This window comes from Pteropus medius, unplaced genomic scaffold (genome assembly GCF_902729225.1).
Source record: "Pteropus medius unplaced genomic scaffold, Ma_sr-lr_union100, whole genome shotgun sequence".
Lineage (NCBI taxonomy): Eukaryota > Metazoa > Chordata > Mammalia > Chiroptera > Pteropodidae > Pteropus > Pteropus medius.
In genome coordinates, this window is record NW_024345481.1 from 4244466 (window position 1) to 4256410 (window position 11945).

Consider the following 11945-nt stretch of genomic DNA (forward strand, 5'->3'; position numbering starts at 1 on the left):
TTATTTATTTATTTAGTTAGTTAGTTAGTTAGTTAGTTAGTTAGTTAGTTAGTTAGGAGAGGCAATCCTTGGTTGACCTCACAGATTGCGAGGACCTCGTCAGTTTACAATCCCTTATTTTTTATTTTTTACGCCTACAGCACCTGGTCTTCCTAGGTGGTCTCCCATCCAAATACTAACCAGGCCCGACCCTGCTTAGCTTCCAAGGTCAGATGGGATGGGGCTTGTTCAGGGCAGCATGGGCGTGGACGCATGATTTTATTTTCATACTAAACATGAAAGCCCCTGGCGAACAGGCAAAGAGCGACACTCCTGAGAAACTTTCAGCAAGGGGAGGGCTATGTGAGAAAACAGAAAAAAGAAAGAAAGAAAGAAAGAAAGAAAGAAAGAAAGAAAGAAAGAAAGAAAGAAAGAAAGCAAGCAAGCAAGCAAGCAAGCAAGCAAAGGAACCTTCTTATTTTACTATATCATGGCTTTTTCACACACTCTGACTATATGATTGAATTCTTAGCAATTGGCAGGACTTCATAATGACTGGTGTTTTAAAATAAAACCTTAAAACTCAGTTAGTTGTTCCAACCACAGACCCTATTAAAAGAACACTGTACTCGTAAGTCAGGAAGAATGAACAGGGAGGGTGAGTCCGTGTGTGTCTAAGACGGGGGAAAGGTGTGAGGCCTTGCTGTTTCGTTGCTAGGCAATAGGTTGCAAGTGACAACAGTCCCTTTTTCTCTAAAGAACTAGAGTGCTTTTTTTGTTTTGTGAAAGCAGTGTGTTTTCTTGGTACAAGAAGTAGACATGGAGTTTACACTAATTCATGATATCATAGTAAACAGTGTTTACAAAAGGGAATGTTATTCTATTTTTAAAATGTTGTGTTGGCTTTTCATCACCACCTAAGAAATCATTTGCCTAAGGAGACAAAGTTCTTTCCTTTTCTCAGTTTATTACTACTGTTTGGGTTGTCAGGCTGTGGTTTGTGTGACTGTGACTCTCTCTCTCTCTGAGCCTCTAAAACAGGGATACCCAACCCCCGGGCCACAGAAGGAACCGCAGCAAGAAGTAAGCAGTGGGCCAGGGATTTGCAGCCGCCCCCCACCGCTAGCGTCACCGCCTCAGCTCCACCTCAGATCATCAGGCATTAGATTCTCATAGGAGCACCAGTCCCTGGTGCCAACAAGGTTGGGGACCACTGCTCTAAAGTACCGCCCTTTCCCAGTGAATAGTGAATATGCCTCCAAGCGTCTCAACAGAAACCGTGTCTACATTCCACAGGATCAGAAATGTTATTGGATTTGGTTTTATAATTTCAAACTAGTTAGCTAATCCTGAAGAGAACATGTTATAGTGTTGTGTATACTTCTTTTATTGATTCTATTCCAGTATAGTGTATGCATGTTGTGTACTGTTTATAGTCTCTCCGAGATAGGGCCCTAGATCTCTTGCATCTTACAACTTCAGTAGCATCTAACACAGAACTTGGCATGTAGTAGATACTTAATAAATGCTTATTGAGTGCATGAATGCACAAAGATTAATATAGTGTTGCATCATCCAATTACATGGATTTTAAATAGATTCAAGGCAGGCAGGCTCTGAAAATAGCGAATTGATGTTTGGTATTACAGCTATTGTAAAAAGAGACAGAAATCCAAATACACGTAGTTTTGACACATGTCCCTCCTCCTCAAAGCCATATGTTTTACATAGAAATATCAACCGAAAACTCTTGAGTATAGGTTCAGAATGCCAATATTCTTTCAATTTTAACAAACCATAAAGTTATTTCTAAAAATGAAAATGTATAAAGGTTTGAGAACCAGCCCGTAGGTTTAATATTTCCCTAAGGTAAGTTATTTCCCTGAAGTAGAGTTAGGGGTTTGCTAAGGCACTTCCACAGAATCTGAAAATGTGTCCCCGACAACAGGAAGTGACATGTGTGCTGGTCTTTTTCTTCTTTTTCACAGTGTAGAAGAATCTTTGGATGAGCTTTATCTCTTGGGTTCAGAAGAGTAAGATGCTTCCCCCGCCCCATCCCTGATACTCTCTAGGACATTGATTCTGGTTCCCAAAGAATGATGGTTAATATGGAGTGCTTACTATATGCTGGCTACCATTCTAAATTCTTTACACGAATAATCCTTTTAATCCTCACAGCAATCCTATGAGGCAGATGCTATTATTGTCCATTTTATAGAGGAAGAAACTGAAGCACAGAGAGGTTAAGCGACTTTCCAAAGACTCTGCATCTAGTAGGTGGCAGAACTGAGTTGGAACCCGGACAGACTAGCTCCGGACTCCACACTCCTAACCCTTCCACACTCCCTCTGAAATAGAGAAGGGAAAAAGAAAGCCCTCACACACGAATCGTCACCACCCCAGATGTGGACTCTCCACCCAGCTGCTGCCTTCCACTATGGCGCTGTCCTCAGCCTTGCTCCGGGCTGGTCTGGGACTGGTGGCTCACTTGAGCCAAGGCTCGAGGGCTTTGCAAATGTAAGGAATGCAACTGCCATCTTAGACCCAGAGCTCCCTTGTCCTAGACCTGGGCTTGTGCTGCATGGAGAGCAGCTTCCCTGGGCTTGACTTGAGGATCAGCCCTCCACGCCTGCACCCTGAAAGCCTGGAACTGGCTTTCGTGGGGAGCCAGGCAAGGCACTATGTTAACAACTGAATCTATCCAGAGGAGGTGCATACAACACACTCCACACATACACACAGTACACACACCACCCATACACACCTATGCCACACACACACGTGCACACACACCCACACCCACACCCACACTATGCTTTTTGTAGCTGGTTTGCCTTCCCACAATTCCTTTATCAGCAAACCCTTCTGAAGATACACCCATACCTGCATTCCAAGACCACAGGAATCACTTCCCTCCCTGCTGAAAGGCCCTCCCTCCCAGAGTGAATCACAGAAACTGCTGCAGAGCAGTCTGGCGTGGGCCCCACCCTGCCCACAGGAAGTGACAAAGAGTAAACATACCGTTTTTCTCTAAGGGCTGGTGCATGCGTTAAGCAGGCGATTTTAAAAAGTGAGAGCTGTTTGAGAGGTAGTGACAGTACCTGAAGGAGGCTACGGGATTCCCGTGAAGTTTTCCCCAACAGGGGAAAAAACTCTGAAATTACAGAGCCCTGAGGAGGTGGCTCCTCTTGGATTCCGGCCGCTGTGCCACCAAGAATGCACAGGGATTAGGGCATTTGGGACAGAGGTGGGGTCAGAGGGGCAGCCTTGGGGGAGGATGCCAGGGTAGGGCTGGGTCTTTTAGTATTAAAAAAAAAATCAAGGTGTCATTTCTTTCAGGAAACTCCCCACAGGGCCCCAAAGTCCTCTGGTACCCAAACAAAGGCCAAGGGTGGTGGTGCCTCAGAGGCCACTGGGTCCTTGAGATACTGCTGATGGTTGGGCTGCCAGTCAACAGGCGTTACCATGTGATCCCTGTGGGGCAAGGACCCCAAATTATCAGGACTAGTTCCAGCGTGCAATTTGGACAGTCTCCAGTGATTGGGGCAAACCCAGATTCCACTTATAATCTCGCCAAAAAGACAAAGAGCCACCAAACAAACAGCTCTAGAACCATGTGAAACTGTTGATAAGTGAAGCAGATTACAGAGAGTCCCGTGCACTGGAGTCACCTGGGTTTTGCTAAAATGTGGATTTGGGGTAGGGTCTGAGCATCCACATCTCTTCCCATCGGTGCCAAGGCAGCCGGTCCATAGATCATACTTCAAGTCGAGAGCACTCGGGATGAGGTTGGTCCATGGACCCTGGCAGAATCGGGGGACCGCCTCGGGTGGGGGGTTGAGATGGGTCCTGGTGGTGAGAATGGATGGGGGGAAGGTAAAGAGGCCCAGGATTTACAAGGCAGGGGGTGACCTGACAGATCCCCATGGCGTATGGCAACTGCCCCCTGCTCAAGGATCAGGATCAGCCCACCAGGTACTCTCGAGGGAGTTGAAGGGTTGGAGAAGTCAGGATCTTGGAAACTGAACTCTGCCATGTAGTAGCTGGGAGACTAGGCAGGTCTGAAAAATGGGGATGGTGATGACAATCCCACAGGATTGGTCTGAGGATTAAATGGGATGGTATGGAAAGTGCTTAGTAAAGGGCCTGGCACAGCATAAGCAGTCAGTAATTAGAATACTTATTATTATTATTATTATTATTATTATTATTATTATTAACTGGAGTAAAGGAGTAGTGTGTCTCCTGTTTACTTCTGAGCCCTGGGCCAATGTATCCCCAAACAGAGGGCACCCTGTGGAAGCAGGGCCTCCCTTCTCCCCATTTGTCCCCTGTGATGCTGGGGATGGGAAAACTGCATGGCGGTGACAAGAGGCCAGAAGGGCCTCATTTCCCAGGCCGAGGAAGGGCCGAGGCCGTCCCTGTTTCGAGACACAAACAGGGGAAAGGATTCAAGGTCCTCAGGAATAATTTATCCATTTATTTATTTTTTAGGCGAGGCGACCCTTGGTTGACCTCACAGACTGCAAGGACCTGGTCAGCTTACAATCCCTTATTTTTTATTTTTTACGCCTACAGCACCTGGGTGGTCTCCCTAGGTGGTCTCCCATCCAAGTACTAACCAGGCCGATCCTGCTTAGCTTCCGAGATCAGACGACATCGGGCTCGTGCAGGGTGGCATGGCCGTAGACAGGACAAATTTATTACGGAAAAAATTCTTCAACGATGTTATAAACAACCCGTCATGACACTGAAATGTCACCGTATGGCAGACTCTTTGTATTTTAGTCACAGTATACCAGGACACGTTCTAATCCTAGGTGCAGCCAGATTCAGGATGGGGACTTACTGGCGTCAGGTTTTCTGACACTGGTTATCTGGAGGGCCGCCCGCCTCCAGGCCAGCTGGGAGTCGTGCCGAATGTAGTTGCTAAGGCACTTTAGCGGAAGGCGAGGAGTTCGCTTTCCCCAAATATTTCCCTCTGAGAGATAAACCAAGAGATAAACAGAAGGTGTCAGGCAACGCCAAGCTCCAGCTAGGCCAGGCCTCTGGAAGAGCAACTGTGAATGTTGATGCCATGGGTAGATTCTAAACAGCGATGATTTATTTTTCAAAGTCTCTGGTCATTTTTTAATCCTTATTTTTCTTCTCCTCCCCTTCTCTTCCACAGGCAGGGCGAACCATCTTCAGGCCAACTGGCCGTACTTTCTGTTTTCCTCAGGTGCGTTTGTATGTGAGATGATGAACTTTTACATGGCTGTTATTAGAGGTCATTGCTATTCCATTCTTTCGAGGATGTATCCAACACACAAGAATGTTTCTCCGTTTTAGAGGTAAAGAGGCAGACACAAGGCTACCATCCTCACTAAGCTCTGTATCCCCTCTCCTCCCTGGCTCTGACTGGGCTGCTCTCCTTGCCCCTCCGTCCTGAGGAGCCCAACCTCAGGGCGCCCTGTCCCCCCACCTGCACCTCGGGAGGCTCCCACAGTGGCCTCTGGCTGACCAAAGTTTATCAGCCTGGACTTCCTCATCCTGGGTCTCAGTCCAAGATGACAATTAAGTTATCTCACTCTTGTTTACTGGAGGGAGGAGGCCTCCCAGAGGCCCCCACCCTCTCCTGGGGTCATATATGCATTTTAACAGCTGCATTCATTGGTTCATTTAGCAAATAACCAGGCAGAGGACAAGTAGACAGTAAACAGAATACCTGTTGATATCATCATTGACAGCTGAAGCTTATCGAAACAATCACGTGCCAGCCGAATGCCGGGCACAGTGCAAGGGTATTGGGTCTACAGGGATGAGCAAGATGTGATCCCTGCCTCTGGCTCTTCCCAGGCCGTTGAGGATGATTGATAAAGAGTGTGTTATTAAACTGAAGATTTCGAAAGTAGAATGAGAACAGTGTGCTCCGTGCCCCAGAAGCACATGAGGGAATGCCCGACTGCCTCTGGAGGTGGAGAAGACCTCACAGAGGAGGTGACATTTAGGCTGTGCTATGGTCTGAACGTGTCCCCCCCAAAAAAATTGATATGTCGAAATAACGATCCCCAAAGATGATGATCCCTCACCCCATCCGCTGTGTGAGGACACAGTGAGCAGGTGCCAGCTGTGAACCAAGAAGAGGGTTCTCACTAGAACATGACCATGCTGGCACCTTGACCTTGGACTTCCAGCTTCTGGAACTGTGAGAAACAAATTTCTGTCTTACAGCCATCCAGTCTACGGTATTTGTTATAGCAGCCGGAAAGGACTGAGTCAGGCTGTTGCTTCAGGCGGAGTAGAAGTTTGCCAGAGGGAGAAGGGAAAGGACATGCCAGGCGGTGAGAGCATGTGAAGGCAGAGAGGCGGACGTGAGAGGACGCGATCTTTTCGGGGAGAAGAGTGGTCTGGCTTGGCTACCAGACCAAGAGGAGGGAACAGGGCTGAAGGGAGGGGAGGCGGGACAGGCACAATGGAGGTGGCTCGTGAGGCGCCTGTGTGCCACCCAGGGAGTCGGAACCTTGTTGTGGGGGCAAAAAGCAGCTAAACGGGAGAGTGATCTTTTGAGGACCATGTGGCTCTAATGACGGGATCCTGTTGGGGACCGCTGCTCTAGACAATAGCCAGACATCAGGCTTTTAGGATCTACCCACTGACAAACTATTCCTAGTTATATGAACCAGCTCCTACCTAAAAGGCTTTTCATGCACCTGGTGAAGCTGCCCTATCCATCATCTATGTATGTATGTATGTATGTATGTACGTACGTTACATACATACATATGTATGTATTTATGTATGTATGTATCTATCTATCTATCTATCTCCCTTTAGCCAATAGTCCCACAGCAATATCACAATATTTCAGCCACTGATCTTCATCATTTGAAGTGAGCTTTGGACCAAAAACTATGTGAATGTAGCTAGTAATTGCTGACTTTAGCCAGAGAGGGATTTACCTTGCATTCCAGGCATCTTTAGGATTCCTGCTATAAAATGCTACTGTCATGAACTATCCTGCCCAGATCCACCCCATGTGGTATAATTCTTTAGTTTTACTATCAGGAGAATAGTCAAGATTTCATAATAAAAGGCACAGCAAATGGCTGGGAACGTTTCTGTATGTCATCCTGCTGGATTTTGAGTTTCATAGTCTTTGGACATGGCCGTTCTTATAGAATCAGCATCCAGCACCTTTCCTAGCTCGGAGGTACCTCTGAACCGATCTCCAGGCGTTCACGCCACAGCGTGCATTGCTTGCGCTCTCCTGATTCCTTCAGACGAACGCTCAGCCTTCATCTCGCCAAAAGGGTGCCCCTGTAGTGACTGCGACATTCTGTGATGCAGACCCCCTGGCTGGGGCCTTCAAGGGACCATTATAAACTCCCAAGAAGGTGCCAGCAGACAGCCTCAACACGTGTTTCACAGTAAAGTGAGCAATGTCAGTAAGAAATCCTCAAACTTACAGTTTTTAGACAAAAGGCCAAGTCTAAATATGTCATAACACTATATGTATTAAATGTGATAATTATCTCCCAGGCTGCTGGAACCATTTGTTTGCTAGCAGAGAACAGTGACTGACGATGTCAGGCAAAGCAATCTCCCTAAAAACCCACAAGTTCACCTGAATTTCTAATCTTGGATAAAGCAGAGACAGTAAAATGCCTTACCATGGCAAGTATTAGGGGCGATATCGCCACTTAGGAGAACCATACACCTGGTCCAAGTCCTCCATTTTTCTTTCTTTGGAAGGAGCGGGGAAAGTCCATCTGCAGACTCCGGGAAGCTGCTTTTCTGATATCCTCTTAACTTCCTTTAAGCGTCACACAACCTGCAGGATGATGGTCGAATGCCTTAGTGTGGCTCTCGGGCTGTCGCGTCCTGACTGCCTTCCCAACACTCCTCCTGCCTGAGCCCCTGGGCTTGGTGTTGCCTACAATCCCCACAGCCTTCTCTAGCTCTACGCCCTGCACACATCCCTAAACTCCTCCACCGTGTTAATTAGTTCTCAGCTGTATAATTGACTTATTCATCTCTCCCCCCACTCTAGGCTGCAAGCCAGCCATAGCAGGCACTATGACCTAGTCATACTTATTTGTGTGCTTGGGTCATAGAGAGAGAGATCACGAATTATTTTTTGAATGAGTAAGTGGATGAATGAATGAACGTATGCATGCTTCAAAGAGGCCACTTAAAATGTAGACTCTCATCGGCTCAGGCTCCGGAGCGGAGGCTGTGTTCACTTGCTTAGCAATAGTAGAGGGCACTTTCATTACCTGCTACTGTTTGGTCTCACAGTTTTGTCAACAGAAGGTGTTGTATTGGGGCAACAGGAGAGAGTTAGGGTGCAGGCAGGTTTTCAAAAGCAGCCCTTTATTGGAGCAAAAAATAAACTGAGTCAATCACACCCTGAATCACTCTTGCTGGCAATGAAAGGAGTTAAAAGAATGAATTGAAACCATTATAATGAACAACATTGGCATCTAGCATCCATGACATTACATGCTCAATTCATATCACTATTGTGGCTAATAACGTCAGTTACTTGCAAGAGCCAATCTTGTATGTTATACTTTAATTTCTCACATCATACTATATACAATTATATGATAATTTCTTATCCTTGGGAAACAATTTCTATTAAAGATTGCTAGGTTTAAAAGTATAGGTTGATGAAGTCTGATGAAAAGTGGGTTTGTCTAATTTCTTTTCTGTTGAATTGGCTGCTCATTTGACTTACTCAGATAATCCAAACAGGTTTTTGGGTGTCAGGTACATGTTGCCTAAGTCACACACTTTTGAATTAGAAAAAAACAGCTCCACTTAAATTCAAACCATTTAGTTAAAGGTAATGCTTTGCGAGTTTCTGGAAACTCAGTTCACTTAAAATAGATTCGGATATGTAATGGTTTGCAAAGTTTGCAGAGTCTGCATTTTTGTAGTAAGACTCACTGCTACCTCACAATGCAACATCCAGACATACATGCATGTACGCACACGGCACATTTTATAAATTTATGCTGGAAAAGAGGCCTTAAAAGTTTTCCTTTGACTAACTAGCAGTGATGAAAACAATCTGTTAAGATCTAGTAACACAATAAATGACCTTAAAAGGGAACAACATTCTCTAAATTATATTTTAAAAGAAACGTCTTTAATTTTTGTTAATGCCCGATTCTGTTCTTAGTTTTTTGTGTGGTTTTTTTTTTTCCTTTTTTGTTTTGTCTTGCCAGACCAAATCATTTTCCTTGAGAACTATGATCAGAGTCGGAGCTTGGGTCAGTGAGAAAGAACAGGTTATAATTACCTTAAAAGTACAGTCTATTTCTCTAATGCCTCTTTGTGAACCAGGCTATTTTACTGAAATGTCTTCAAGAGAGTGCTATCAAAGAATCATGTCTTATACCTAATAGATTTTCAATAACTATTTGTTAAGTGAATGACAGACACAGCTGAAGCTGATATTTGGAAATGATGTTGCTGAAGTTTCAATAAGGACATAGGATATTTAAAGTTGTAGATGGTAATAAATGGTCTTAATGTAAATTACTGATTATGAAGTTCAGTCAACGTAGCTCTGTAAAAGGAACAATAAAGGTATAATTATTACAGCTATGTGCATTTCTTACATATTCAGGGGAAAGGGCAAGAAAGAGAACTAACATTTTTTAATATTTACATATACCACAAACTAATTCAGGAACTTTGTACGTCTCACTGAATCCTTGCAGTAAATAAGGTTACAGATAAAGAACGTGAGGTTCAGAGAAGTTTGGAAACTCACACAGAATTAAACAGGAGAACGGTAGGCTGCAGCTTGTGTCCGGGCCTGCCTGGCTCCAAGGCAACGCCCCTGCAGTGTCTATCGTACATGTATTTGGAACTTCCATCAGAAAAATGTTCGAAAGTCATTCTTACGATCAGTTTGCTTCCTGGTTCCTAACCAACCAAGTGGATCTAAGTGAGGCCACTTTGTAAACGGTCCAGTCTCCACGTCAACGAGCAAAGCGGGATCGAAAATCTTTCCGAAAACTCTGTCCTGCAGGTTTACTGTGGCCTGTTGTTTATGGGAGGTGGAAATTGTTAAGACCCCGGCATCATTATTTTCCCTTAGTAAAATTTTTTTTTTTTTTAAAGCCAGCAGCAGAACAAACATCTTCCTGAGGATTTATAACACTTATTTACTGATCTCAACTCCTTTTGTGCCAGTCTAAGACTGAATTTCCAATTACATGAGAAAAGAAAGTATACAACGCTTAGTAGATGAGAGCACAAATCTCAGAGTCAGACGATCTTGAGTTATAAACCTTGGCACTGCCATCATGCTAGTATGACTTCAGTCAAGTTATTCAAGCTTTTTAGGTACTTGGTTTCCTTTTCTGTAGAATTGGTGTAATAATGGTATCTAAGTCAGGGAGATTTCGTAAGGATTAAATAAAACATCTCAAGCATTGACAATGCTTGGCACATAGAAAATACTTAATAAATGACAATTTTTATCGATGTTGTTCACGTTCAGTAGTTACTAAGTTAGGTTCTGCCTACATCCAATTGCAAATGATCTTCAAGGCTATGAGCTCAGGAACTCTGATGCCTCTATGGGCTCTGCAACCAGGTGGTATTTATGATTCTAAGGAGGAAATAGAACTCAAGCTAAGTTGCCATATACAGGAAGGGATGGCTTCTAATGGCCCATTTTATCTTTTTAAGTATGATCAGGATTTTTGATATTTTGGAATCACACTTGGTATTTATTCAGTAACTTTCACCAAAGAAGCTCAAAACCAGTTTGTCACCAAAAGAAACTGAAGAACTTTGAGACTCAAAGAACTAATGCCGCCTGACTGATGGACAACCAGAATCTAGGTGAGGCCAAACGTGGCTCTGATTACGATATGGAAATGCAGTGGAAATGAGATCCTTTCGAGAAGTCTAAGCAGTGTTTTGTCCCTCTTGCTTCAGAGAAGGGTAGATAACTGCACTGTAGTTAGAGAGGGGAGGCCTGGCGACAGTCTGGACCAGCAACGCAAAGGCCCGAGTCTTGTTTAGGCAAACGGCGAGGTAAGAATGGCAGAAAGGTCTGCAGAGGGAGCTGACAGCGTTTCTAGGCAGGAAATGCAGCTTTGGGCTAGCATCTGGTTAAGGTTCCTGTGCTTCTGCCATGTGGCTTGTAAGAAAAGTAATGCCATCCAGCAATTCCCTCCCAGAAGCGTTTTTGGTCTTTAATAACCCTTTTCAGCCACACAGGCTCTTTCATGAAAATATAACACAACCGACAGCTTGCGGAGTGGGCATGGAGGTGCCAGAGCACCCCAAGGGCATGTCGGGGGCAGCCTCCGCGGGACCACGTCCCACTCTGCCACCCCCCGGGGCCACCGGAAACGCCCCTCCCCTTGCTCTCGGCCTCGCCCCGCGGCGCGCGAGCGTGTCGTCATCCGCGGCCGGCCAATCAGGGCGCGCGACCAAAATAGCGCCATATAAATACGTGCGGCCTGCGCCGCCGGCGCGGAGTCGAGCGCTGGGGTGGGGCTGCGCGCGCAGGTGAGCGGGGCGGGGCCGGCGCACCTGTTTCCGCCCGACGTAGTCGGGAAGGTTGTTAGCGGCTGCGCCAAAACAGTCGCGTAACTTGGAGTTTGTATGGGTAAGGCTGACGCGCCTGGGCTCTGGTCCAACCGAAGCCATAGCCTGGCTCCTCCTGGGTTCCGCGTGGGAAAGAGGCACCGGCCGCAGCCCGCGCCTTGCGTAATCAAAGGGCTTGCTCAGAGCGGACTGCAACCGCGTTTCCAGCGGTGACTCCTTGTCTCGCTGGAGCACATGTCAGTGCGGCCCGTGCAGAGCCCGGGAGGAAAGTCTAAAATGAACGGAAGCATTTCTGTCCTCTGGGAGCAGGTTTGCAACTGTGGATGGGGGACAGAAGGCCCATGGTGATGATATAGACATCCTTCCCTGGAGGAAGAATCAATTCAGGGTGGGAGGCGTTTCTC

General features: G+C 45.9%; 2 pseudogenes; both read right to left on the reverse strand.

Moving 5' to 3' along the window:
- Nucleotides 1-131: 131 nt before the first annotated feature.
- LOC120611475 (uncharacterized) lies at nucleotides 132-250 on the reverse strand (annotated as a pseudogene).
- A 4298-nt stretch (nucleotides 251-4548) lies between these two features.
- On the reverse strand, nucleotides 4549-4670 carry LOC120611493 (uncharacterized; annotated as a pseudogene).
- Nucleotides 4671-11945: the final 7275 nt, after the last annotated feature.